The 26,680-nt window shown below is 38.4% G+C and overlaps 1 long non-coding RNA gene across 1 annotated transcript in view; it reads right to left on the bottom strand.

Annotated features, from left to right (window-relative positions):
- LOC141571710 (uncharacterized) overlaps positions 1 to 26,680 on the bottom strand; it is a 286,203-nt gene that overhangs the window by 81,173 nt on the left and 178,350 nt on the right. Inside the window, exon 4 of the long non-coding RNA XR_012496744.1 lies at positions 12,055 to 12,155. This is a non-coding gene — a long non-coding RNA (uncharacterized LOC141571710). The remainder of the gene's footprint in view (positions 1 to 12,054; positions 12,156 to 26,680) is intronic.

Raw genomic sequence — 26,680 nt, 5'->3', positions numbered from 1 at the left:
TGGGAGTTTTCTTGTTTCTTGAGATAGGCCTGTAATGAGATAAATTTCCCTCTTAAAACTGCTTTCGCTGCATCCCAAAAATTTTGGTAGGATGTATTTTCATTGTCATTTGTTTCTATGTATCTTTTGATCTCTCCTCTAATTTCTTCTTTGACCCAGTCCTTCTTTAAAAGTATGTTGTTTAGTCTCCATGTATTTGTGTTTTTTCCCCGCTTTCTTTTTACAGTTGATATCCAATTTCAAAGCCTTGTGATCAGAGAATATGCATGGTATGATTTCAATCTTCTTAAATTTGTTGAGACTGATTTTATGTCCCAATATATGGTCTATCCTTGAGAATGTTCCATGTACACTAGAAAAGAATGTATAGTCTGATGTTTTAGGATGAAGTGCTCTATAAATGTCAATTATGTCCATTTCATCTAATGTGTCATTTAGGGCTACTATTTCGTTATTTATTTTCTGTTTGGATGATCTATCCATAGCTGTCAATGATGTATTTAAGTCCCCTAGTATAATTGTGTTTTGGTCAATTTCTCCCTTTAGTTCTGTTAGTAGTTGCTTGGTGTATTTGTGCTCCCTGATTGGGGGCATAAATATTGATGACTGTTATGTCTTCTTGTTGTACAGTCCCTTCACCATTATGAAATGTCCATCTTTGTCTCTTGTTATCTTTTTCACCTTGAAGTCTGTTTCATCTGATATCATTATGGCTACACCTGATTTTCTCTGGGTACCATTTGCTTGGAGTGTCAATTTCCACCCTTTCACTTTGAGTCTATGCTTGTCCTTGTAGCTGAGATGTGTCTCTTGGAGACAGCATATGGTTGGGTTTAGTTTTTTGATCCAATCTGCTACTCTGTGCCTTTTTATTGGTGAGTTCAGTCCATTTACATTTAGGGTGATTATTGATATGTGAGGATTTCCTGTCATTCTATCTTTAGTTTTCTGGTAAGGCTGTGTCTCCATTGTTTCTTTGCCTTTTTGTTGTTGTCTATTATTTCTGTGTGGTGGTATTCTATGATGTTTCCCTCTGTTTCTTCTTTTATTTCAGTATATATTTCAATTCTGGATTTATTTTGAGTGGTTACCCTTAAGTTTATGTAAAAGAAAGTTTGATATTTAGAGTATTCCATTTTCTTCAGCACGCTTACTTTCTCCATTCCCATATTCCGGTTCAGGCTTTTACTCTCCCCTTTTTGAGTTTTGGTTGCCACAAATTGTCCCTGTTGATGGTGGTCGAATAGCCTCCTTTAGTATTTCTTGTAGTGCAGGTCGTGTATTAGAAAATTCCCTCAGCTTCTGTATGTCTGGAAAGGTCTTTATTCCTCCTTCATATCTAAAGGATATCTTTGCTGGATATATTATTCTTGGCTCATGGTTTCTCTCTTTCAATAGTTTGAATATTTGGTTCCACTCCCTCCTGGCTTGTAGAGTTTCTGCTGAAAAATCTGATGATAATCTAATGGGCTTTCCTTTGTAAGTTACCGTCTTCTTTTCCCTGGCTGCCTTGAGGATTCTTTCTTTGTCGTTGATTTTAGACAGCTTCAATACAATGTGCCTTGGAGAAGGTCTGTTGGGATTGAGGTAACTAGGTGTTCTATTTGCTTCTTGGATTCGAGGGTCCAGTTCTGTCCACAAATTTGGGAAGTTCTCATCGACAATTTGTTTGAATATATTCTCTGTTCGCTTCTCTCTTTCTTCTCCTTCTGGTATGCCCATTATTCTTATATTGCTCTTTCTGATGGAGTCAGAAAGTTCTTGTAGAGTTCTTTCATTTCTTTTAAGTCTCAAGTCTCTTTCTTCTTCTCTGTGTCATTTCCAGGTTTCTATCTTCGATGTCACTGATTCTTTGCTCCATCTGGTCAACTCTACTACCTAAGCTGGTTATTTCATTCTTAATTTCTTCTATTGAGTTCTTAATCTCCAGAAATTCTATTTGGTTCTTTTTAAGATTTCAATCTCTTTCGTAAAATGCTCATGCTGTTCTTTGATTGAGTTTCTGAGTTCCTTTAACTGCCTATCTGTGTTTTCTTGTATCTCGTTGAGTTTTTCAGAACTGCAATCTTGAATTCTCTGTCATTTAAGTCACATATTTCTGTATCTTTAAGTGCCTTCTCTGGAGATTTTTCACTTTCTTTCTGAGCTATCTTGTTGCCTTGGTTATTCATGGCGATTACTGGTTTACTATTTCTCTTCCTAGACATCTACAGGAGTGACTTCTGCAACAGGTTGATAGAAAGCGGTCTTTCTTTTGTTTGCCAGTACTTGTTGGTAGAATGTTTTATTATTTCTCCAACTGCAACTTATTTTTCTTCTCCCACACAGTAGTGCTATGTTTTCTCTGCACTATTCCAACTTCTCACGCAATGGGGGGATTCCCTGGGAGACGGGCTTCTCCTCTGTTAATAGTTCGTCTAGGTCACAGGGTGCAGTGTCCCGGTGGGTATGCGGAGAGCTTTTGATGTTGGAAAGCTCTTCCAGCTGCTGATTCAGAACCCGTATATTTCAGCAGTTCTGTTTACTCCTGCAGGGATCCACCCAGATAGGTGGGGTCAGGGGCGGGGTGAGTTGTGAGAGGTGGCCCAGAGCAATGGCAGCGACCACCACCACAGCCGGTCCTGCTTCCACAGCTCTCTCCCCTTTGCTGGAACTAGTTGGGCTGTGAATTTGTGTTTGCGGTCCACAGATCTCAAAACAGCAAATTTTCTGTTGTTTTGGTCTGACACTGCTACTGTTTCGCTTCTAGCACCGGGCAGGTGGGGGTGGGGCGAGCTCTGGGAGGGGAGGGAGGGGGCGGCTAGTCTCAGTGCCTAAGGCTCCGTTCTCTGCTCGGCAGTGCGGGCTTAAACCACTGTTTCAGCCTTCTTCCCTCAGTCTTTTCTCCGAGGTCTCTGACGTGAGCGTTGGGTTCAGCCGTGTTATATGCTGTCCCCTCAGCCCTGTGGAGCTCTGGCGGAGCCCTAGCAGTCCGAGTTCTTCCCTCTCCCGCAGCTGCGGTAGTTCCGGGAAGCAGCGAGCTCGGCGCACTGAGCTGGGTCTGCGTCCTGCACCTGCGCGGTTCCGCCCACTTCTCCCTTTCCTCCTCCCTCCACTCGCGCGAATCTCCCACCTGTAGGTGATTTCAGTCGGTAGTGGGCCTCTTCGTGTTGCCTGTCTGCTGTGCAGGGAGTCCTTTGTGGAGTTTTTGTTGTTCGATTCTTTGTAAATTCCAGGGGAGCTTTACAGAGGCTCACCTCACACCGCCATTTTTCCGGAAGTCCAAAGATCACTTCTTGCTGCATGAACTAGTATCTATTTGAAGAGTGGGCCTGTGGCTGACAGACAATTCAATATTGTTCCTGAGGTGGGTATATAAGGATAATATTCCACTATTTTTTTTTTTATAAAGCTCTCTTTTTTATTCTCTGAATGTATTCCTTCATCCCAGTCTCAGGTCAATTACTTGGGACCTTTTATCTAAATGCCCCTACAAATAAACCCCTCTCTGACACCACCAATTCTCATCATATAAACAACCCAATAGGAGATAAACAATCATTTTCTTGGTATGGCTCAGAAGTCAGCACAAGGGGCAGGTACTTTCCATATGTAGGTTGAATTGAAAATAACTATCTCCTTTCTGTAGAAATCTGCCATATTCAATGATTTTAATTTCTAAAATCCATTTTCCCCCAAAGAACAGATCCTTTGTCAGCCTGGTTTATAATATATTATTAAACCCTTAACAAAACTCGTATTTATTATAGATGTTTTTGTCACTAAGCCATCCTTAATCATGGGCTCCATTGTTTTAAAAATACTAGGCGTGGTCACCCGGAAGTACAGCATTTATTTTCTAACCTCACATGGGTAGAATTTATTTTCAATAAAGTACGATATGATTTAAATTCAAAATGTGGTATTGGTCACTTAGAGTAAACAACTCAGTAACAATGATCGACTTGACATTTCTATAGAACTTGACAATTTTCAGGGCTTCGCAGGGATTATTTTGTCTGATGCTCATAATGGCCCCTTGTAACATATACAACACTAACATCGTCTACATTTAAAGAGGAAAAGGAATATTCTAGGGGACTATGCAGAAACTGTACATTAATCTATCTGTACAAACTGAAAGGAACATTTACACTTTAAAAATTATTCTAAGAATTTATCTCTGAATTTACCTCTATTTTAACTACATGTGACAATGTTCTTCAAAAGCAGTTTATGTGTCCACTTCTTTACTTTATTACTTACAAATAATTGGGATGAAATAATTTTTGAATGCCGGTAGAACAAAATGAAATTCTTATTGACAAGAGTTTTAGTAATGGTTAGCCCAGATTTTCTCCTACGGAAACTTCACAGACACTGGGAATCAAGGATATATGTTTTTTTAAGAGGGTGCGACCGGGTCTGAGTTCTGTGAAAAGTTTTTAATTTCAGATTTTTCACTTCAACGGCTACCTTTAAAAATCATTTTGTAGCTTATAAACCCACAACCCCTTGTTTGAAAGAAGAAATTACATTTTAAAGCTTCTGTCTCAGTCAGCTTGGGCTGCCATAACAAAATACCGGAGAGTAGGTGGCTTAAATAACAGAAATTTATGTTTTCACAATGGTGAGGCTAGAATTCCAAGATAGAGGGGCTGCATGATTTGGTTTGTGGGGAGAGCTTTTCTTCTTACTTGCAGATGGCTACCTTCTCCCTATATTCCCAGATGGCCTTGTTTCTATACATTTCATTACTTCCATCAAGGCCCTATCTCCATATAGGGTCTGGAGTTTCAAAATATGCTGGGCAGGGGTGGGGCTTTTGGCAGGACACACAAACATCTGTCCATAACAGCTTATTTCATAAAATGTGTGATTTAGGTCTTAAAGTCATTGTTTCTCAAGATGGAGATTCTCACACATTTTTTTCCTCTAATAAGAGCTTTGCATATTATTTAGGTTTGATAAAAATTGAATTATCATATTGATTCATTCAATGTATAAATTATAATGGTTAAAAATATAGGCTTTTAGAGTCTGCCTAACTAGTTTTAAATCCTAGTTCTGTCCCTTTCCATATGTTGTGGACAATTTATCTAACTGTCTTGCTTGTTTCCTCATCTATAAAACAAGTATAATAGAAAAAATCCATAGTAAAGTTGTTGTAAGAATTCAATGAAATAATCCTCAAAAAGCTTTAGCAAAGTGACTTGGCATTACATGAACACATAGTTAATAACATTATTATCAAAATGATGCTACACTTTTCCTAAAACCATAGCACTATATTTGTAGTACAGAGGCATGGTCACCTCAACAGGTCAATTTTCATTTTTACTCTTTCCGTAATTAACATATTCACTCTCCATTGATTCTCCATTCGGAATTATTTTCCATCGATTCCACTCATAGACTAGTCCTCTTAAACAATGACTTCTCTTGGTAAATACAGGTGTTTCTTATCTATAAAAATACATTCTGCCCCTAGATATTCTTTTGGGTTTGGTATCTGACTTTTCAAACATACCCACACTAAGAATGACTGGACAATTTCCCGAGAGCTTATGGAATGACCTGAAGATTTTCCAGTCTACGACTAAGGAGCAAATGGCGGCTGCAAAACACGAAGACCCTATGGACTTTGGCATTATGTGAAGTAGCCTTCCTATTTTGGGGTCTTAATAAAATGTTGTAGGCATTCAGTAAAAACATTCAAATACTGACTACTTTAAAAGATTACTAGGCATGGTTCTCCCAGTTTAAAGGTGGAAAATGACTTTGTGTAGTGACCATACCTTAGAGGAAATATTTTAATCAGTGCTTTCTTTAGCCCATGGATATTCTTAGGAAATCACATTCTTAGCAAATCATGAGCACCCACAACACAATCCTTTGACTTTTGAGTCTCCGTACTCTAAACGTGGATCTATATATGTACTCATTTACCTCAGAGTTTTCTTCTTCTGTCCCCTAGCTCTCTCTCTTCTGTGAAGAGAAGTGAGTCAGATCTGATAGGATAGCTTTGTGGTACTTACATAAAAGAGTCCAGTGGGTATATGGGGTTTATTATGTTAATGCTACTGCAATGTTGAATTTTCTCTGCTCTCTGCGATGCTACTATTGTCTAGGAAATGGAAAGATGGGTGGTTTCTTCTTTATGGACTACACACCTAATGCTCATGATCATCTTTTTATCCTAATACTTTTTCCAACGTCATATAGGAAATTCTGTCAATAATTTGTCCTTTGACAAGGCTCACCATCCACGGTTGGTTCACTGCAGTCTGACATGTAAATACACAGTGCATGCACCCCAAGTCTCTCTCAGATGAAATAATGTGAAATGGAGACCATCGAGCTTGGAGGGATATCTTAAGCATATCTTGTTATTATGCCGGGATTTCTGTGTTTAATCAAGTCAGGTAACTCAGGATTTACTAGATTTAAAATTAGAAGAATGTCCTCATCCATCTAATATTTGAATTTCCTTTAATTTTGTGTAAATTACTTCTCTCTCTCTCTCTTTGTCTCTCTCTCTCTCTCTGTCTCTTTCTCTCTCTGTTGTGTGTGTGTGTGTGTGTGTGTGTGTGTGTGTGTGTGTGTGTGAATCTCCACTCTGCTGTCTTTTTCTTTCTATTGGCCCCTCTCTCTTGCCTCTCAAGTGTTCCGTAGTCTTTCTGGAATCCTGCTCTGTAGACATTGCTGTATGCGAAAGAGCTGGGTTCCCTCCCATCCTTTACTGGCATATGATCTTGGGTAAATTATTCAATGTCATTAGACTCTTGTTATCTCATCCATAAAAGAGAATTATTTATTTGCCTAAAGGTAGCAACGAATGAATTTTTGGTCTCTCTCTGTTCTAAAATATTTCAGTGATCTGTTTCTACATAGTGATTCTTTACTTTCGGTTATCCTTGCCCTAGTGAATTTATGTCTTTATTTGCATCATTTGCTTTTCCAAAACATCTAGTGACCTCATCTTCAGCAAAATTGCATTGAACACCTATATGCAAAGATTAGGTATTCAAAGAGATGTGAGAAATTGTTTCTTCCCCCAGAGGAGCCTGTACTCTATTTAAAGGTAAACTATAAACATTTTTAAAAGATAAATATCAGTATGAAGTGGCAAGTGATTTGTCCCAATTAATGATGTGGCAATAGTTGCCTTAAAACTTCAGAGGGCTACGCTGATAATAGTTCCAGAGGAGGTGGGACATGAATGAGACATATGAGGCATGGAATAATCTAGAAATATGGACATAAACTATGAGTTCACGCCTGACTGGGAAAACAGCCACAACAAAGAACAGAAACAGAAAGGCAGTTCTTTTCTGCCTTGGTTGGAGTGTCATGGTTACAGGGAAGTCATGGAGACGCATTATTTAACAGGTTAGACCTGAGTTGTCCTCTATAGTAATCACTAGCCACATATGGCTATGTAAAATTTACATTTTAATTAATTAAAATGAAATAAAATTGAAAATTTACGCCTTCAGTCACATTGGCCACATTTCAATTGCTCAGTAACTACATAAGACTGAAGGCTACCACATTGGACAGTGCAGACAGAGAACATTTCCCTAACCAGAGAAAGTTCTACGGAGTAGTGCCATATCAGACATTTAAAATACCTAGACTGTTATTTGTACACAGACAATTTTTCTTGTCAGTGAACAAGAATCACTCTTTACCTTGAGAATGCTCTTATTATATCTGTAAGCTATGCTAAGGAATTTTCAAATTGTTTTTAAAGGTCCCAAACCTGTATTCGTAAAGGCTTTTTTCAGGTTGTCTGCCTTACACATACTCTATCTGAAAATTCTCTTTTTCCTTGTTCCCCAAAAGAGTGGGTCAAGGAAATGCTTCCCTTAATGGATACTTTTGCATCCACTCTTCCATTGTTTAGGGGAATAGAAAAGGATACCTGGCCCCTGGCTAATCAGATGAACTCGCCTAAGAATTTACCGCTGAAACAATTAGATATGTGACAGTTGTTGGAGGCTCTAGGTCTGGCATGGTGCAGCTCTTAAGCGAGTCTGCTCCTTCCCAATTTGTACAGAGATAAAAGCAGAGACAGTGAATAGCAGCACTTTTTAATTTGAGCCCAGGTATCGCTGATCTAGGGATGGAATTCAGGGAGCTCATGAACTGGGAAGGAAAAGTAAATTACATGGATTTTTCACCAGCCTCTACCTATATTATGAATTTAGGTAAAAGTACAGTAATACCTATAGCGATACCTATATTTTTATTTCCAGTAGAAATGACAGATACTTTCATATAAGAACCCCTAAAACTCTTGCACATACTTTGCCAGATCCTATGGACTATATTGTAAAGAAGCACATATATTAATATGTTGCAAAATTTTAATTTAAATAAATCAAATTTAAAATTAATATTTTATAGTGTGTTTTAAAATATTTAGTTTCCGTTTTAGTCAGATACAGTGTATTTTATATATTGCAAGCATTTTCTGAGAAGGGTTCCAAGGTTTCCTAAAAGGGCCAAGGGCATTCATAGCACAAAAATGCTCATAACCCTAAGTTGGCATAGAGAGGAAAGAATACTAGGTAGATACCCGTATTAGAAAGCAGCAGAGATGACAGCCCCTACACCTCTGGGGAGAAGATCCTGATTAATTTCTGCTTTCTGTTGTCAGCATGGTCCCCATTTTGCTTTAGCAGGGCTGAATCCGATTTTTAAACATCTTTATACCAGTGTCAGCTGACATCAGAAGTAGCCCGGTGATTTCGTTGTTGTCTGGTGAGCATGCTTATCAATCAAGAGAGATGAGTCCATTCAGATAAAGCCAGGTACAGATTGGACTTCCAAGCCATTACAGCCCTTCCAGGGCTAAATAGTAAATCATCACTTCTTAAGTAACCCCAACTCTTTTTGGACCAGTTCCTTGGGCTATAAAAACAACTCCCTAGAGAAAATAAATGCACTGGAGTAGGCTGAAGGCCGAGATCCATTATGCTTGCTGAAATGCAGAGCTACTCTAAGCTTCCCTGGGTTTTCTGTACCAAACAAGCCTACAGAAGTTGGTTGAGTTTTACAGACTTCCTTGTTTTATATACGTCATTATCCTCTGTCTTCTTACACCATAACCACTGACTTTTCTTTTCAGACAAGTACAGAATCTCACCTGCCTTTTGTATGAACAAAAATTGCTTGTGATAGTTTTCTATTCACTCATAAATATACACTTACACTTTTATTTCTCATTGAAAATAGCCCTGTCGTCAGTTGCCCGATACCAAGATGATAATCCAGAAGGCATTTGACTTTACAAATGAGTCAGAGTTGACTACCTAGCTCTCAAGACAAAAGCCATTCTTGGAAAAAATCAGAGAAAAATGAGAAGGGGGCAGAGACAATTCAAATTTTTGTGACATATTTTGATATTTAATCCTACCTTTCTATATTAGCAAATACTACTTTCCAGTAAGGTGTGCACTGGACAAAATGAGTCTGTCACAAATCTGTTAAACTTTCTGTTTAAGCTGTCACAGCAAGGCAGGCCTTGAACAGCCTGTACCTTTTATAATAAGCACCTCTGTTCTCTTTACTCTCTTCTTCCAGAAAACTGAAAACACTACTGGAGATTCTCCTTATACAGGATGTAGCTTCATTTCTATTGAGCCTGGAAAAGAGGGACTTGATTCCTGACAGTTTAGCCCAAGTGTGGAAATGCACACTTGATCATACTTTTTCACCAGCTGCAATATAATTTGGGTTCACAAGCTTGCCTTTCAAACAAGAAAATCTGCATTATTCCGGGTGTTAACCATGGTGTTCATAAGTTTAATTTGTATAATTCAAGACTCTAAGGACATCATGTTGGTGTTAATAGATGAAGAGATGTTGTGGAGAGGGAAACATACAGAGGAGAAAAACTATGGAAGATGGAGAAGGTGGAGGGGAAGACTCTCAGAAATAGAGCAAGGGCACTGCCTGTCGGGGGGAATAAGAGATAAGGCACAAGATAAAATTGAGAGGGGAATGCTGATAGGCAAACTTTGTTTACTTTACCAAGAACATTGTTGGCATAACATGCATACTGTTGCAAAAGAAGTGACTTACTAATTTGGAACATTGCCATCCTGTGCCATCTTCTGCTGGAAGGAGGAGGGGAAGCAGCAGGAATCCAGAATCCAGGTCTGAGTTAATAACAATTAAACATAAACACAGGGCACGGGTTTTGGCACAGGGTGGGTGCTCTGATACCGACTAAATGAGGACCAGATGTCAGTGTTACCTTTCTCTTCTTTGTTACTTTGACAGTAGAACACAGTATAGTGAGTCAGGTGGTCGATATCAGAGTCATCAATCTACGGCATTTGGGCCAAACCCAGCCTGCCATCTGTTTTTGTAAATAAAGTTTTATCACAACACAGCCATGCTCATTTGTTTACATATTGTCTGTGACTGCTTTCATAGAACTTTCAGGTTCGGTAGTTGCAGCAGACATCGCTGGCCTGCAGAGGTGAAAATACTCACTATCTGGTCTTTCAACGAAAACATTTGCTGAATCCTAGTTTATATTAAGGGATTGAGAATATTGTTTCAGGTTAAAATAACTTGAGGATTATTTAGAAGAACTTTGGGATGCTTCAGGGCAATGCTTAGAACAAGAGAAGGGGCTCTAGTTCTCACTAGTTTGCAAACTAAGAGTTCTAGAAAAGGGAGACCAGGAAGACTTTAAGTTTGAGGGTGGCAGAGGCACAGGAATAGGTAAAAGTTTGTTAAGGCAAACCTTTTTCTGCTCTCAGTAACAACTCTTGTTGAGCTATTTTCCAGACAATGGCCATTCCTGCTCTCTTTAAAGATGGAGAGAAAAAAAACTACTGGTACAAGAGGAAAGATCCCTAGCTAATATCTGAGTGATAGGTACAGGCAACTGCTCTCTGATTAAATTAACTTACCCTCCTAGAACAGTGGATTTGATTTTAGCCCATGATCCACTTTATAACCTTGAGAAGGAATAATTCTACTAAAAGGACTACTAGTGGTTAACTAGCCCCAAATTCACAAGCAGAGTCTAGCAGCAAATGCTGACAGGGGCCTCTCATGAGCTCTGCATTTCAGGGAAAAGCCACAGACTGAGCTTCCAGCCTCCTGCCCTGTGTTCCTGCTGTCTGAGTCATCCCTTACAGGGGAGCTTCTGGCATCGTCTTTCAACCAAAAGGACTGAGACCAGCCCAGTCCCATCGGAACTGCACAACTATATCCTCATTAGCTTCTATATTGACCAATCAGAGCAGTTCCACAATGACCAATCAGAACATTCAATTCTGACCAATCAGGACAGTGTTATTAGGGCCAATGAAACAATGTAAATTTGGATTCCTCATTTGCATAAAAATAGAAAAATCAGGGACCCAGGCAGGTACTTACTCTATAAAAAGTGGCCTCCCCTTTGTCTCAACAGAGTACACTTTCAGTATCCTCAGAAGGCTGCATCTCCCCAGTTTGCAAACTGTTTACCTGAATAAGGTTTCTCCTTTTACTGAACCCCAGATTGGGGACTGCTGTTGGCATTAGATTGTGGCAGCAACCTTTTGTTGACATATGCAATGCATAGACTTTATTATCAATAGGCTCTGAAGAAGGGTAGAAAAACAAAATTGTATAGCTTCCAGTTTCCCAGATCCATATTGTCAGTGATGGATCCAGAAAGAAATCTTTGCAGCTTTTTATTCTGCCATGTTTTCTTCCCCTTTTCTCCTAGGTGCCAAACATACTAAGTATAGCTCTGTTTAAAAGTCACACTAATTTCAACAATTTATGTGCACTGCTTGTCTGTTACGCCATTGTTATCATGTAGCACAAATTCTATTATTAACACTATTAAAGATATATCCATTAACTTTCCAATGATTTTATTTTCCACATCTATGGAAAAGCTCAGGCAATATGCACAGTGGTAAGTGGATCATTCTTAAAGTCAAACACCTCTAGCTATTAAAGTCCTCATTTTTTTTTCCATTTAATCATGTGTGATAGTCACAAATTACCTTCTCTTAGTTTTAGTTTCACTCATTTTTAAAAAGAATAATAACTTACCAAATTCACAGGATTTGCTGTGGGTATTAGAAAGATGATGAAAGAGATAACGAATATGTGGTTACTGATATTTTGCTCTTGGAGCCTGGGGGCCATTCTTTCTAAAACAAAGGAAAAAGAAATTTCATGCAAATTGGTAAATGCTAGTTAGAAATATTCTGTCTTCTCCCTCCAACCCACCACCATTTATTCACCTTCTGTTGAAACCATTACCAAAGTGAGGAAAGGGTACATGGTGGGGAAACCCTTCAATCCCTCTCTACCCTCAGCCAGTCACCACTGCAGGAAATAGTGACTTAGGTTTAAAAACAGTTGACTATGTGAAAGACTATATTTCACAAATGATTGTTGGGCAATTCTTAGACAATTAATCAATGTCAAAATGTATATGCTGATCTAAAGAAAGGGAACCTGTTTTAGAAGGTAGATGAACAGTTGACTATGAAATGAGAAAATCCTAAAAATAAGACATCTTGAAAAGTCTTTGTGACACATTTTATTTCTTTTGGCAACAGTTTTTATGTTCCAGGTGTTGTTGTTGTTTTAATGTAGCATCTATAATGATACTGAATGGCACTTTTATAAAATAGAACTTGCATAAAAACTTCTAATAACAAAAACCCAAGTTATTCCATTTCATGTATTAACATTCAGTCTTGAGGAGAATTTCAAAAGTTGATACCTTAAGGGTTATACAAATTTTAAATTTAAACTAGTAAAAATATTTCTGGAAGTAGTCAACTCTGTTAACTTCCACTTAAAGCCCAATTATTCAAGAATGTTATAAATGACTATGGGTCTTTGGGGAAAAATCAGCAAGACTTTTAGTGCCCATTAGCTAAAGCTAAATGATAGTGAAACACCTAGAAAAGTGCATGTGGTATCTTTCCCTGTGAATACTAAATTAATTCACCATACCTGCCTGGCTAAGATAAAATATTAACGATACATTTCCTATGGCATGAAAAAAGATTGCATGTTGAAAACATAAAAGCTGTTAGGCTATGCTATTTGTCAAAGAAAGATACATTTAAAAATATTTACTGAATGTTAACTAAATACCAAAGGATTACTTAAAACGTTTACATTTTTGAGAAGTGTCCATTCTGTAACTGGATCCATAGCTATTATATTGCATAAGTCTTTCATAGTAGTGTTCTTAATAAGCAGCCAGAAAATGTTAACACAAAGAATAAAAGACAATTAAATACCAATCAATCAAGCAAAATATATATTTAGTACCTATTAAGTTGAAGAACTATTCTTGATTCTTTAGGCAGATTTAACAAAACGAATAGACTTTGTATCTCCCTCAGGATTCATACAATTCAATTGGGGAGGGGCTACATATAATATATATATATATACACACTCACATATATATATATGTATATATATATAAAACCTCTCTATATTATCATCTATATATTCATATATATATGTAAAGAAATCGTACAATATAAAGATATAAAAATAACTGCTGACATTTATTGGATTCTCACTATAGATCAGGCACTGAACCAAGTGCTTTACAGAGATGATCTTTTTTAACTTTATAGGAATATATGAGGAAAGATCTATTATTATTCTCATTTTACAGATGAGGAAACAGATGATTAGAGAGATGAAATGTCTATCCCACAGTCACCCAGCTGGGAACTAGAGTCAGGATTTAAGTCCAGCTCTGTCAATACCACCCTTTCAACCCTGGAGCTGAGGCTTCCTACCTGAAAAATTGTTTCCCTGAATTGCAGTGTCTACAGGCCACTGGTAAAGACACTGAGAACTAGAACTTAAACTTGCAACACTCTAGCTCCTTTCGGTAATCTGATGGATCCTGTTAGTCACGTTGGGCTCAGGCTGAGCAGAAATCCCGTCGCCAGTGTCAGTTTATGCTCACGTGTCCTTCTCTGCGCTCAGCAGCACACAGGGCCCCACATATTTTTGGCAGGTGTGGAAGTGAAACTTACCCAAAGAAATACATTATGTAAAGATTTGAACTTCTACAAGAAGTACAACTCAGGAGAGCTGTATTTTGAAGGATAAAATGTTTATAATTGGGGAGTGGGGAAGAAGAAATTATTGTTCATGATAAAATATATTTAGCTTCTGTGGTATTCTTATTCTGAAGATTTGTGCACATTCAGACTATCTCATATACTGGTAATCATCCTTCTGTGAAAAATGTACAGAGACACAGCTCTGTAATATACAAATCTTAAACATTATGTAGTTCTTCCTGCACTGTTTTAGTTTTTCCTTATTTTTTTTATTCATTTGCTAAATACCTATAATATATAATATAATAGATTCACTAAACATTTGGGTTGAACTTTTTGTCTTTTTTGTTTTGTGGTGATTTTTGTTTTTGGTTTTACTCTTCTTATTTTGGGGGGTGGGGAGGAGTAATTTTGAAGGTTTAACATATATATATGCCTGGAAGCTATTGCAGCTGACACTTGTCATAATCAACAACAACAAAAAGGGCAGAAAATATCCCTACTGACATAACTACCTGTAATGTACTTCTTCTCTTAGGGCTTTTAACCATAAGGCATTGAAATGGAATGATCCTTCATAGACCGAAATTGGAATCATTGCAAAATGAATCTAGGTTGCTGTCACTTTCTTTTCCTTTGGGTGGCAGGGCTTGATGTAAATTTTATTCTATGTACCGAACTTAATGTTGAATATATTAAAATAATAAATCTGGCATTGTTTGGGAGGTTAGATTTACTGGAAATGTATTTATACTATGAATTGTGCTCTTATGGTTAAAAAATGACAAGGTTGTCAAGCATTTCATATTAACAGTGGTTGTAGAAAATGTTATCAGATGGACAAAATGTAGATGGTATAGATGTAAAGTTTTCTATGTAAGACATATTGTACAACTTTCTGTACAATATTGATTCTCATCTGACCTATTCTACTTAGGTTATAGCTCAATAAAGATTTTGGATTATTTCATCAGTACAATAAAAAACAAAACAAAACAAAACCACCCTTTCAGTATTTTATAAATTCACTGTAGTGATTGAGATTGTAGGCTTTACAAGTAAGTGCCTGATTTTGAATTGTAGCTTTTCCCATTTCTTGCGCGGTGACCTGGGACAAATGTTTTAACCTCTAATAATAGCAATAGGTTTCAGATGGTTAGAGGTAAGTTTGGAGAAGAAAGGCCTGGGCACAGAAGTGGAGACAGGACGATATGTCCCAGGGATGATGGCTGGAGTAAAGGCGAGAAGCTTCAGAGCCACAGGGAGGGAGTAAGCCTAGATTCAGGGAGGAAGAAGATTGTGGTGGGTCTTAAATGGAAAGGCATGGGATTCTTACTTTATCCTGTTAGCAATTGGATAGCATTAGAAGTTGAAAATGATAATTTGAATGAATGTGTTCTATATTACTTTTCTATGATTAAGGCTGAACAAAAATACTACTCTCAAACTTTCTGGGTCTGTGTCTTAAGGAATTTATTTTAAGTACTTCAGCACAATAAAAGGTAAATATTGATGTACTTATTGTATATTTCTATAGAGGACTAATTCAGAATGGACGTTAAAATATCTAGTAAACAAACTTAGTTAATATTTCAAAAACAATGAAGTATACTCAAGCTTTCTTCACACACTGTGCTCTCTTAACCCCCAGCAAATGAGATGTGAGGAAAATATCAAAAGATATAAATTGACAGCATAATCTTACCTTTAGAATTACTTGTAATTCTAAACTACTTGTTATTTTTTAAGCTAGCTAATTTGATTAATGGCAGACATATGAAGACAATCTTTGGCAGGCATCTCAGTATCCCAAGAAATATATTTTCCATGTTATCCTATATATAGCATTAAGTAAACATATTTTTACCTCTCTCTTGAGACTGGCCTCTGAAACGTAGCTCAATAGATTTAGGTTGTGAGAAAATAAACTGTCTATATTCTCATGGTTTTCACATCATTCATCCTTCAGAGGACTTTTTTTAGCTATTGCAAAATGTTGATTGTCTTTTTAAAGTCTATATACAAGCTAATATATGGAATTAAAACTCTAAGCTCCACCACAGATTTGAAAAAACAAAACAAAAACATGAATACTACTATGATCTGGAATTTGAAATATGCAAAGTATTAGACACTGTTTGCTAAAGTCATTTCTGAAAAATAAATAATTTTGTCTTACTTTCCTTCTAAATGGCTTAAGGTGTTTTGATTGTTTTTATTTTATTTTATATCACTTCAGTAAAGTTTAATTTTAACCTCAATAGCTTAAAAACGGTGAGTTGAAGAAATTACACATCTTGCAGATGGACAATGTAAGATCTGAAGATGTTTTATAATTTTTCACTCTTAAGCAGCAGTAGAATAGCAAGAATCTTACCTCTCCTCCTTTTTGCTCTATCATCTTTCTTCTGAAATCCTATTAACATTTTTTTGGGGGGTAAAAAACCCTAATGATTAACTGAGAGAGTGTTTCCCACATTATGTTTACATTTGGTTTTATGTGGGGGAGAGGGTGAGTAATCTATTATCAAATATGTTTGGGAAAGTTTTCTTCCAAGCAAAACAAAGCTTTTAATATGGTCATTTATGTCTGGGAATCTGAAAGGTGAGATAATATTAGTGGTAGCACTTTCATTTTTTTAACTTATTTTACCACAGGATCCACTTTCACAGACCACCTAGCAGGACCAGTGTTCCAGTACTGCACTTTGGAAAGTGGTGAGGTAGTGTAAAGAGGGCGCCTCTATTCTCTCTCAGGGATGTAGCAGAGGCCAACTTGAGTGAGAACTGGTTTCCCGAATTGATATTGTTTCTTAATGTGACCTGTGGTAACCCAAGGGACAAATTCCTATCAACCAATGCGCTCACTTCGGCAGAGCATATACTGAAGAGTGGGATCTTCCCCTTCCAGTTTTTGATACAAAGCACCCATGCTCTCTGTCCACCTCAGGCCTTGCTCCAGCCCGCACTTGACTGTGGTCTGAACAACTTCAGAAATATAACTCCCACCATCTGCAGAGACTCAAGTCAGTGCTTGAAGATGAATGAGGCAGTTGATCCAGTAATTTGGAGGAAGGTTCGTGCAGGCATCATCCCAGAACCTGTCTCTGGGGTGATTCTGTGGGCCTCTCAGTGAAGTCCCCAGTTAGATCCTTTGTCAGCATTCTACTTAGACTTTAGTTCCAGAAGAGAAGGAACTTAGCCTTCTCTTACATACATCTTACATACACACATCTTACATACTGTGTCTTAAAAGGGGAGAAAAATTTGGACATTTCAGGTTGTGAGGAACGAAAAAGGCATGAACTCTTCCATGTGGCTGCATTTTGCTGACTCAGTTGCTCCATCAATTTGGTTTGAATTTCCTAAATATTAAATTGGAAAAAAAAATTCCATTTACTTGCTTCATCTCATGCTGTGAGGATTTAATGAGGTAATAATATCTGTTACTACGTAGTCTTCTCCTTCCTACAAGTTTACCTTTTCAGGCAAGTCACTGCATCTCAGTTTCCTGCAAAGTGGTAAAAATAATGCTTTCCCAAGCTACTTTTTAAGGTGGTCATAAGGAGCTAATGAAGATGAATGTTCTTTATAAACATATTATTGTATACCTTGGAGGAATTTTTTAAACCAAAATACATTTTTTTGAAAGGCAAAAGAAAATCCTCCTTTATAGTATTTGTGGGAATAAAGGCATTTTCGATGACCTCTCATAGAATTTGGTTGTGTCACTTTCAAATGAGAAATAAAGTTTGTAAGATAAATTTTAATAGGCATTTTTAGGTATAATGTGAGCCTTCATCAACTATTCTAATGAAATATATTGTATATTGTTTGTATATAAAAAAACATAACTATCTTTAAGCTCTCTTTTCTTGATTCTTTTCATTTTCTGTTTATTGAAAGTATTCATTTAAGACGTTTTAACAGTGAGGGATAGGATTGCTATACCTTCATACACTGTGTTCCACGGGTTGTGAAACCCCGCAGAATACACATCTCTTAGTCAGGCTGAAAATTGCTTGGTGATTCCTGCTTCACACCCAATCTTAAGTTTCTCCATTCCTCCCTGTAGCTCGTACATGTTTTTTTTTTTTCCTGGTGTCATTCCTCCTTCCGACGCTTTTTGCAGATGATATACCTCAGACTTGATCATCACAGGCCCTCTGTTCCTCTCACTTTTCCCTGAGATGTGGCTGCATTCCACTCTGGCTCTGGTAAAGGTTTAACCTTGAGATAATATCCCAGTATTAGCCCTTTGAATGAAAGCCCCTAAACAGACCTGATGCTGAAGGATGGTAATGGATGGGGGAGGGGTAACCTCATGGGTCATGGCACCAAGTGAAAAGGGGTATATTAATTTCCTACAGCTGCTGTAACAAACTGTCACCAACTCAGTGGCTTATAGCAATATACGTTTATTATCGTACACTTCTGGAGGTAAAAAGTCCCTCATGAGGCTTATGGGACTAAGGTATTGGCAGAACTGTATTCTATCTGGAGGGTCTGGGGGGACCTTTTTCAGCTTCTGAAGGCTGTCCATATTCCTGGGATCCTGGCTGTGCCATACTTCTGCTTCTGTCAACAGACGTCCTCCTCCGATTCTCCTACCTCTCACTTTCACTTATCAGGACACTGGTGATTACATTAGGCTCACCTGGAGAATCCAGGATCTTCACCTTAAATCACCTCAGCACTGTCCGTCTTGCCATGTAAGGTAACATATTCACAGGTTCCAGGGATTCAGATGCCAACATGTTCGGGAAAAGGGAGCATTATTCTGCCCACCGCAAAAGAGAAAGAACTGAAAGCAGAGAAAGAGAAGTCAAGACCTCAAGACCCCACCAATCACTGGAGAGATAGCAGAACTGACACCATCTGAATGAGTTTTTCCTCCTGGGGGGCCTAGCTACTCCTCTCCCTGTCCTGCTGGCCTTGTACCCTGTGGTGTCATCCTCTCTTCCCCACTGAATGGAAACTGCTCTAAAGTTCCTCTCCAAGATAATGAGCTAATGTAGGTTAACATGCTCTTCAGGCAGGGCTGCATCACCACCGAGACTTTCTATCAAAAAGGATATCCCACTTTTATTGACCTCATCACTCAGTGAGTTAACTGTTGAGAATTTGTGGCCAGACAGAAACGGATGGAGACCCCATTGGGAAGATGTTTTGCTGAGAGATCCTCTGAGGTCCCTCCAAGTAAGAGGTTGCCTCAGTCAGCTTATTCTTATGTAGATCTGGCTCTCGAGACAAAAATTGTTCTTCCTACTGAGCAGAAAGATACTGATAGACTTTTTCTGACTACAGCTTCTTCATATGATTATGAGAAAAAATTGTTCCTCTTGATGCCAACTAGTGATTAAGAATCACCAAAAACTAGTCACACCACCATGTGAATCATACAAGGAAAATGAGTCTATTCTAGCAATTTCTCATATACATTAAATGATCCAGATACAGAAATGTATGACAGATACTATATGTGGAATGAAAAATAAATAAATAAACAAACAAATAAACAACAACAACAACAAAACACCCAATGAACCAACTCATAGATACAGAGAACAGGTTGCCAGAGTTGGGTGGGGGCTGCCAAAATGGGTGAAAGGGATCAGAATGTATAAACTTCCAGTTGTAAAATAAGTAAGTCATGGTGATGTACTATACTGACTATAATTAATAATGACGTATATTTAAAAGCTGCTAATAAAGTAAATCTTAAAAGTTCTCATCACAAGAAAATAATTTTTGAAAAACGGAAAAAAGAAATGTATTTATACTACCTTAAAATCCAGGTTCTTTCACATGGCCTCTGGCTTGCTCTCTCTGACTGCAATGCGTTTTTACCTGATTTTTTTTTAAGTTCATGGGCATCACTCTTTCTGAGAAAACTTCCTTGACTTCCCCGTTCTGGGAGCTTGGATTATGCCGATGCTTATTTGTATCTTGGCATACATCACATTACTATTTGCATGCAAGGCTTTTGCTAGACTGTGAAGTCTCAAAGGCACGTTGTGTGCCTCAGTCCTCTTGGGATCCTCGTAGATGCTTAAAAATGGGTAGATAAGCAGGTGAAGGAGCCTTCCTGGAGCTGGCGAGCTGCAGCGGCAAAAAGCCAAAGACAAGGCTACACATTCAATAGAACTGGGGACCTGGGAAGAGTACCAAAGACTGGAAGGAGAATCCCCAAAGTGGTAGGAGGAGAGGTGCAGTCCTGGGGGATAGGTGTCACCCATTTACCTCTGCCTTGGAATACTGGGCTGTACTCCTCTATCTCCCCCAGACCAACTTTCACCAAGTGCCTGGCACACAGTAGGCTTTAATATGCATTTAATGATTGACTGACTGCCTAGTTCTGGCTCAATATGACCCAAGAGGCAAAGCCTAAGTCATGAGTAACATAAAATAAATCTAAAAATTGCATTATGCTAAGGCCAAATGATCAGAATGACATATACACAGTGAACTTTTATTGGCTTCTTACAGTGAGGAGACTCTTATAGAAGCTGGTAAGCATCAATAATAAAGATATAAAAGAGATGATATCTACCCTCAAGTTTGCATTGTTAACAGAGAAAACAGGAAAGATATATACAGTAAAAATGATGCAAAAATATATACTTAAATTTATTCTGACCTGGAGGATACTGGGAAATATGACCAACTGGCCTCCTGGAGTCTACTTCAGACCACGGAAAAACTGGGTCATAAGAAGAAATATCATAGTTGCCTTCCCAAATCCATTCAAGTTTCCTTCATTGAGTAATATTCATTCCTCTTATTAGAGGATGGCCTAATGAGAGCAAAGGTTAGGAATTTTGTTCAGTGGATGTGACAAGGCAGCGTATACCTCCTTTATTGTTGACAGCTGTCTTGCAACTATAGAGAAGACAGACTGAAGATGAAGACAACGCAAAGGAGGTAGAACCATGAAAATTATAAAGAAATGGGACAAGAACTCCATTTGAACCACACCTGAAGCCCTCTCTATCTCAGTACTTCTTAATATACTCCATTTATATTTTGTACAGTTCCAGTTGGGTTTCTGTTACTTAGTATAAAAAGCATCCTCATAGGTACAGGAAAGAGCATCTATATCTCATCATCATATATTCTAGTTGATCTATTATATAGAAATGTGTGGGAAACATTTTGAAGGCCCCATGCCATAGAAAGTATTAAAATCATAATGTCCATAAGAAGAAATACAACATATGGGAAAGACACTAATATTGGCAAGAACACCAGATATCTCTGCTGAAATGCAAGAGGCATTATAACAACTAAATTCAGATAAAATCTGAAGGGGAGAAACCACTCAGGGTAGTCTGAGGGTTGAAAGTGATCCCTGGCTGGTTGTGGAAGAACTCAAAATGCAATCGCACACTCACTGGAGAGGACAGGAGCATTTAAGGATCAGGAGAGGTTGACTTGTTTCTCTGTATCACTTGATCAGTGATCATCACTGACAGGATAAATGTAGAATTTTTACTAAAGAATAACTTTTCATTGAAAGCAAATATGATTCACTAGCATAAATATAAAAAAAAGGAAACAACAGGTGGTGAATACAACTCAAGACATTAAATTTCCATGAACTACTGAAGCCAGATGGCATGCATTTGAGAATTCTGAACAAATTTAAGATCAAAGCATTTCAGATACTAACAATATGGGCAATGTATCATATAAAACAACTATCAGAGTTAGGGAGCTTGCCAACTGTATTACAGGAGAAGCACAAATTGTTCAATCAATTCAATTAAATGCAATAAAACCTAACAAATGTATTGGACACCATCAAGTACAAAGCACTGTTCTAGGCACTTGGCAGTCAAAGGTGTTTAAGACAAGGTCATGGCCTTCATAATCTCACAACTGAGAAGACTGCCACATTGTCAGTAGCAGTCAAATTATATGTCAAGCATACGTAATGATTTTATAAAGAGAACAATATTTAAAGAATTTGCTAATTAAATACTTTTCCATTGGAAGGTGAATTGGTCAAGGATCAGATGGAGATAACGAGACCTTTCTACCAAGGTTAAAAGAGAAGATTTGGGTGCTTTAAGATTTGTGGAAAAACTGGAGGAAAGAGCCCTAAATTGAGCTCCCAGAATTGACTTCCAGAACAACACTCTAGAACTACCTTGATCAGGGGACTGGAGCAGCAGGAGGACGCTAGCTCCAGAGCTACTCTGCCACCTCTTCTCCAACCTCTGCCAGCAAACCCAATGCTGCCGACACTGCCTCCCAACACTGTGAAGCTAAAGACTGGACACTGGAAACTCTACCACTGCTGCCACAGAAGAAACAAGCACCCAAGGCCATGCTGGCCAGTGGAAACAGCTGAAGTAACAGGAGCATGGTGTCCACCTCAGGATGTCCACTCACACCTTCCAAACCTCATGGGTCTACATGTGATGGGAAGATGCAAGGGAGTCTGAGAAACGTTGACCTTTAGCAGCTCTGCAGTACAGTAGAGCATATGATATAGGACAACAAGGCACACTGAAGGGTGGAATAGAGGCGGAGTGAGCCAACCCACAGTCTCTACCACAGAACACCAGATTGTCTCCTTCCCTATTTACAACCTGGTACTTCTCTACCCACTCCCACCCACAAATCCACCTCAAAGTAGCAACTTTCCTGTTTTATTATCTTCACCATCTACTCCACTGGCCAAGGCAGAAGCCTTGGAATCAGCATTAGCCTCTCCTTCATTCACTGGACTCTCAATCAAATAGACAATAAACCCTGTTACTTTCATCTCAGATATCACTGCCTTAGTTCAGGCCCTCTTCACCTTTCAAACATGTTACGTTTCATTACTGGTAGTCTAGTAGGCTCTTCCCTCGAAAGGAAGTCTTCCATGCGTCCTGACTTTCAGATCTGTCTTTCTAAATGAAAGTCTCCTCATGTTGTTCCTTTGAGTAAAATCCTCCAAAGCCTCCCAATTTCTTGGACAATAATGTCTAAGATTCTTGGCAGAGCAATCGGAATTCTCTCCATGAAGACACTAGCTCACATCTTCAGTCTCCCCTCTCCCTAGTCCCATAACTGTTTTAATGCTAGTCACTCTAATCCAGTAACTCTGTGCTTCTCACATTCTGTAAGTAAACCAGATCCACCTATGGCTTCTTTACCCTCCATATGTTGTTTTCTTTCCATTATGGATTGTACTGGTCCACAGTTAAGGAACTTATTGTATTCATTACTCAAACCCAGTGTAAATGTTACTTTTGTAGAACTTTCCCAAGTAGAGTTCATCTTTTTCTCCTCTTCACAGTAATCGTGTATATTTCTCATACTGCTATTCAAGTCTGTTGCATAATACATACATTTTTTTTTTCCTCAGGCTGCATGTTCCCCCCCTTTCCCCACCCCCCAAAAACTGAAAATGCCTTTAAGGCAGGGACAGTGTCTCATCCAGATTCACATATCCCTCCCCATTTCAAATCTACCACAGGACTTGGCATATCAGAGAACTCAATAAATACGTATTGAATGACCAAATGAAGAAAATGTAAAAACATTTATAAAGAATTTTTTAAAACAAAAGAGAATTCAAAGACTTAGAAATATATTAACCTACTGTCATACAATAATATTCCTCTTCTCTTATCTGACTCCGAGGGAAAACATTTAAAAGATGGTAGGGGAATAGGAGTGGTGTTCTTTTTAAGATCGGCTCAGTCTCTACAAAATGTAAACTTGGCAGCCTGACTTGAAAGAGTCCAGATGAGCGCACAGGAGTGTCTATCAGGCCCACTGGCTCTCTACCCAGAGTGAGCCAGCAAAATCACAGAAGCCTATATACAATTTTTCTTGGACTAGGTATATGTTTAGATTCCAGTAGCTAGATGGCTCTAAGGAAAGTTGTGGACTTGCATATAAAATCCAAAAGAAAGAAAATCTGCTTACATCCAGAGAGAATTTAAGTCAAAGAACAACAAAGCTTTCAATGTTGTAATAATTCAAAGAATTATAAGGAAATTATAACCTATAAGTGCGACAAGGACAGCCACAGACCTACATTTGTTTCCCTCACTCCCAAAACAACTCATGAAGTTTGATTGAATATTATTCTTATAGGCTTTAGTTTTAGAGCATGGTTTTCCAAAGTATATGCTAGGGAACACTGGCTAGGGAATTTGTGGTTAAAGAGTCTGCAAAATGAGCATACTGGATTGTCTTGTTGGAACATCACAAAGAGGACAGGCATGATAAGCCTCAAAGAAGTCCCATCAAATGTTGTCTTAAGTGGACTATTTTGCACACATATTTGGCTACTCTTGTTTTCATTTAACAGCTATTAACATTCCCCAGAACGAATGCTCAGTACTGATATAGAGAATGGAAAGGATAATAACAGAGAGCTGAAATTGGTAGTCCTGTGATAGGAATTAAATGATTAGGCTGGAGTATCCCTTTGACTCTAAAGAAAAACAGGAGCAGAGCAACCCCTATGGTGCCTAGAATGATGGTCCCTTCCTGTGCTGGCTCCCAAGAAGATACTCCCATGCCCTAATCCCCAGGGCCTGTGAATATTAATTTATATGACAAAAGAATGAATATTACCTTACATGGCAAAAGATGCGATTAAATTAAGGATTGTCATAGAGGAGGAGTTCATCCTGATTATGAATATAGTCACATATATCTTTATCAGACAGACACAGAGAGAGGGTATCATGAAGACAGAAGCAGACATTAAAATACCAGGGCAGGCACCAGGAGCTGGCAGAGTAATGGATTGTTCCCTAGAGCCCCTGGAAGGCGTGTGCCCTGCTAACACTTTGATTTCAGACTTCTGGCCTCCAGAACTCTAAGAGAATAAATTTCTATGGTTTTAAGCCCCCGAGTATGTAGTAATTTGTTACAGCAGCCACAGGAAACGAATACACCCCAGCTCTGCACCTCTCTGACTGAGGCACTAAGCAATAGTCCGCCAACCTCCACAATGTTCCCGAAGGTAAGGGATGAGCCTTCCACTTCCACTCTGGCATCCCAATTTTGTTTAATAACCTGCTATAGTCCTTCTTGAACCTATTTATATATAATAGCCTATATAAGATCTTGAGGCAATGAGTTTCATAAATTTACTTCCCACTGTGAATAGCATCCTGGTGTAGGGACTTTTTTACGGCACAGTGCATTTTCATGATGAATCCATTTGTCCCTTTTTTCAACTTTTGCTTAATGCTTCTATCATTAACTTAAATAAATGTGGGAGACAATTGAAATCCACTCAATAGGACAAAGGTCAGAGAGGAGAGCTTGAAGCAGTGAGACCATATTCATGAGACATAAAAGGCAGCCCTTCTGAAGTTCAAGGCTTCCGTGGAAAGTGCCCCGCTGCAGAGCACTGAGGTTCATGCTGGAGGTCCTATCAGAGGAGCACCTTGAGGCAAATTTTCATCTTACAAGCATTTCAAGAGATGATCCAGAGACAAAATCATGCAGAGACACAGAAATTATGCTCAGCACAGGGATCCACCTCTGTCGGATAACATGACTCATTTCCTTTTGGCCTTAAGTAGGAAAAGGGCCATGTCACTGGATCAACATTGCATAAACCCTGACGAGACTGGTGGAATGATCTTAAGGATTAAACCAGTAAACATGTCTTATTGTTTGTTTGGGCACTTGCACTCTACTTGCCACCAAAAGAGTCTAATTTATAAAAAGAAAAAAAAAACACGTTAATTTACTATAAAGAATTGGAATTTAGGATCTACATATTTAAGTGCCAAATAGATATCATAAAGCAGAGTATATAGTACTTAGCATTAGTTAAACCTTACTTGAGATTTTAGGGTATTTATTCTCAAACTTTAGCATGCATGAGAATTACCGAGGTAGTAAGGTAAAAGGGGAGTTTCCTGGGTATCTCCAGGTTTTCCCAATTCAGTAGGTGAAAGGAAAGTGTGGGTGATGGGGAGAGTGCCATGTATTGAGAAATGTTATTTTAGTGTGTGTGTGTGTGATACATGGCTCTGGTGGCGTGCTGTGATCCTACAGTTCGTGCTTGGTGTTGTGGCCCCAGAATATGTGTGTGTGCATGTGTGTGTGTGTGTGTGTGAGTGTTAAATTCTAATAGTGCAGTGCTCAGTCCCCTCCTACACACACACACACACACACACACACACACACACAAACACACACTATGATTTGTATTGGGGGTAAGACAGGGAGCGGAAGAAAATGAAACTATCATTTTAATCATCTTGAAAACAATTGCGCTCTACACTCAAATGACATCTCTTTTATAAATTTGTATACTCTTGAAGGAAATTTACAGACGCAAAAAGAGTAAAATAATTATTAATAATCAGTGAGGAATTCCTGTGTGCCAACACTATTCTAAATGCTTTATGCACAGTAACCTATTTAATTCTCACAAGAACCTCATGAGGTAGATGCCATGTTTACCCCTCCTTTATGAAGAAACAGAGGCGAGAGTTTACATCAAGCTCCTAAAGTCTCACTACTAGTGAGCAGGAGAATGGGCATCAGAATCCAAGCAGACTCTACTGTATCTTTTAAACATTTGCTTTCCATGTGCATTTATTGATTTTAAGGCTTCGTATATGATTTTGTCATTGAAGAAATTCAACATA

This window comes from Rhinolophus sinicus, linkage group LG01, assembly GCF_036562045.2.
Source record: "Rhinolophus sinicus isolate RSC01 linkage group LG01, ASM3656204v1, whole genome shotgun sequence".
NCBI classification, from domain to species: domain Eukaryota; kingdom Metazoa; phylum Chordata; class Mammalia; order Chiroptera; family Rhinolophidae; genus Rhinolophus; species Rhinolophus sinicus.
Note: the sequence above shows the minus strand (reverse complement) of the source record. Positions and strands in the feature narration are given on the sequence as shown.